We start from the raw sequence: 3,784 nt of genomic DNA, 5'->3' as shown, positions 1-3,784 counted from the left end.
ATTACACAAAGACACACAACACACACACACACACACACACACACACGATTACACACACATACACACACACGTGTACAATAGTGTGTGTGTGTGTGTTATCTATATAATCTATATATACTATAGATATATATATATAATATATATATATATATACAACAAAACTACACACACAAAAATATACATATGTTTAATACACAATGATACGTATATATAGATTTTATATTATATATATATATATATAGATATATATATAATATATATATATATATATATTATATATATATGTATATATCTATAGATAGATATATATATATATATAATATATATATATATATAATATATATATATATATATATATATATATGTATATATATATATATATATATAATATATAATATACATATATGTATATGAGTATGTAGGTATGAGAGAGAAAGAGATAGCACAATACATCTAGCTGGGAAGTAGAGACATATGAAACTTTTAGTAGGGAAGCGAAGATAGATATGTAAGTAAATGTAAAACAGTGTTATTTACACGTAAGCAGACTTCCATTCGTGATTTTTTTTTTTTTCTCTCACTTTTCATATGTAATTCCTCTTAAATTACATTCTACAATCTCAAACTGATTCCACTTTCGCAGAAAACACAAGAGAACACGAACAAACAAACACACGAACCATGAGTGACACCACACTTCCTTCACTCCCCTCTCCTCCGTGTCGTTCCCTCCCCTTTCCCCCAGCGTCCCACCCCTATTTGTCTAACTTTTTTACATTAATGAACTGGTCAAGGATATTTGTTACTGTTCTCGCAGTAACCCCTTCAGACATCGCATGTTTTTGTATCTTGCGTCTTTCGTTGTTGACAACGTCCCTATCGTACAGGATGACCTTGTCCTTTATTTCGTCCGTTGCAAAATCTCACGGGACAAGGTTGCCGTACATAGTGTGTTTGTAGACGATCTCAGTCCTCCAAGTAAAGCAAGTTGTCTTTCTCTTTGTCATTCGTTGCGTTTTCGCTACCATATGCGCAAAGTAACATTTCAGTAATCTTACGTACTCGCTGCCAAGCCATCCACGCCTGCGTCACGGCCGCGGATCAGGTTGCCGCCCTGTCTGACCATGCATTTGTTTCTGCTAAATCTGAGGACAAAACTTCCTCAGTAACTCCTCGTGTATCTGCGACAAGCAATGTCTCCCTTTATGGTTGTTTCTGTTAAGCCTGAGAACGGTTTTCCCGCAGTACTCGCTCGCAAACCCGAGGCCCTTGACGCCTCCACTCCACTAGTTGTTTCAAAGCCTGAGGATGAACTTCCCTCCCATATTTTTAGATGGACCACAGCGTTCGACATCTATTCAGCACAGTCCTTGAGACCACATTTACATGCCTCTCTTCGCGGACTGTAGCATGCCATCTACAGTTGGCATGGCACTGATGATTTCAGATGGAGTGCACTTCCATGCGTTGGGCCCCTCCGTGCCACGAGGCAAACGATGGTCAAAGGTTACGTGTGTTATCATCGTCAACGAGATCCCTGTTCGTTTCGAGCGTGCCACGGGGCTACCTGATTGCAAGGTCACGCATTTCCCAGTAGCTGAGCTCGACCTTTATTTGTACTACCTCTGGTACACGCCGACACCTGATTGTTTGGCGTACATTGCCGTTACTTTACCTCCTGCAGAGACTGAGGATTGTACTCCTGTGCTGGTTATATTTCTGGTTTCCCACAATTAATGATGAGCCTTGACTATCCCACTAGATCATTCACGAAATCAACACAACACACAAATCAGTTGCAACAACGCTCACACTGATCATCCTTCCACGAGCATTCACTTTGCGCTCATTTGACCACTTTCCTTGCTCACACACCACATTCTACCATGCTCGATCCTTCGAACTCTGCCTTACTGTTACAAACTTCTCTTTCCTTTCGTATGTCACCCATATCTAGAATACACTTTCATATTTAACTATTTTACTCCCTCATGTCACACAACTTATTTTTTTGTGTGGTTTTGCAACTTTTATATTTGGTTATTGTCTTCTGTTGTATCGTGAACTATTATATGTTCATTTTGCATATGTTGAATTTAAATATATCGAAGTGAAAATAGAAAATATCGACTAAGACTCACTGATTTGCTTCCACTCCACGGAAATCTTTAGTAACAGAGAAATCAGAATTAGATATTAATGGTAACCGAACTGACCAACAAAGGTAGACTGAGGACAGGCTGAATTTGAAATAAATACTATTATCTATTATAATAAGATATACGCTAAGTATATATATGTCAGGTAGTGAGAATGTAGTTGAATTTAACAATTGAAAGTGAGGCATTGCATACTAGCAATCAGTTTGTATCATACATCACTGAGATAATGGTTTTAAAGATACAAAAATCGTTTGATTCCTAAATTCGATTATTTCTAATACAAAGAAATGTGTAACTTGAATTTCATTGGAGATGCATTGGAATATGTTTTTTGAAGAAATATGCATTCGTGGTAGATATATCTTAGTCCCTGATACCACTTATATATATATTATATTATATATATAATTATATATATATATATATATATATATATATATATATCATGTATAGTAATATACATTACGTCTCCCTCTATATTTTGCTGTATACCATTTGATCAAATAGGTGTAGATTATGCAAATATTTGAAAATAGGCAAACTACACCCACATGCTACTACATACATATACCAACATAACACGTGAAAATCCTTTGTAGTAGAACATAGTCCTCAGTAAAAAGTAGTCTGTGAATGAATTTAAACCGTGATAATATGTTCATACATTATAAAATCGCGTTTATAGTGCGGTGCCGGTTTTCTCGCCAAGATTCTCGTAATATATTCAACCACGATGAGGACTGTTAGTGTAATTCTCTAAGCAGGAAGAGGCTCTCAAGTTTACCGATGTTCAGAGAAGGATTACACAGACTGAGTGCTTGAATATTGGTCCACAGGAAGTATTCTTGAACTTTTGAAAACTCCTGATAAGAAGAAAAAATCATACGTATAAAAATGAGAATTTGTTGTTTCGTGGATTGATCGTTTCCAAAACCAAAACAAAGTACCAGTAAACTGAAGTAAGTGTCACTGCTTGTTATTAAAGTAGCCTTTTCTTGGTTTCAAATGGTTAATCCGCATCTAAAATAAACAACTAACAAATGCAGATGCCTCTGCGCTATTACATAATTATTATTTGGCCTACTATTTGATGCCATTATTCTTAGCATTGCCACTGCTACTACCACTATGAGTGTGATAATTACTCTTGTAAATTGGCAGTTACCTCCTTGAGTTCTTCTACCCCGTTATTCCATGTAAACATGTGACCTGGTAGCAGCAGTAAGGTAAACTGTATGAACTGAATGGTCAGTCGTGTTAAATGACGTAGACAAATCGTGGGTATGTATACCATATGTCATAGTAGAGGATAGCAGTGTGTAAATAGATGAGTAGGCCGTTGCTAGAAATTGCGTCTTAAAAGTGGAAGGATTGTAAATCCAGGTAAATTATGGAATCATAAATGAAGATTATCGCAATTACTCAGTTTAAGCGGTCGTGGGTCGCGCATGGCTTAGGAGAGCATACATACATGGCACAGGTGATGCCGTGATCACGAAGGCGGTTCTCCCAGGGCGAAGCTCACCATTGCACTCAGTTGGCGCCGACCCCAGCGATTAACCCAAATGTGATTAAATCGAGTGCGAATTTTTGGTAGCGGGGCCGCGAATTCGTTGATAAGG

The 3,784-nt window shown here is 37.1% G+C and overlaps 2 pseudogenes; both read left to right on the top strand.

Annotated features, from left to right (window-relative positions):
• Positions 1–2,816: 2,816 nt before the first annotated feature.
• LOC119575727 lies at positions 2,817–2,981 on the top strand (annotated as a pseudogene).
• A 644-nt stretch (positions 2,982–3,625) lies between these two features.
• Positions 3,626–3,769, top strand: LOC119575724 (annotated as a pseudogene).
• Positions 3,770–3,784: the final 15 nt, after the last annotated feature.

This window comes from Penaeus monodon, chromosome 7 (genome assembly GCF_015228065.2).
Source record: "Penaeus monodon isolate SGIC_2016 chromosome 7, NSTDA_Pmon_1, whole genome shotgun sequence".
Taxonomy (NCBI): Eukaryota; Metazoa; Arthropoda; class Malacostraca; order Decapoda; family Penaeidae; genus Penaeus; species Penaeus monodon.
The sequence above is the reverse complement of the archived record's forward strand: the minus strand, read 5'-3'. Positions and strand labels throughout refer to the sequence as shown.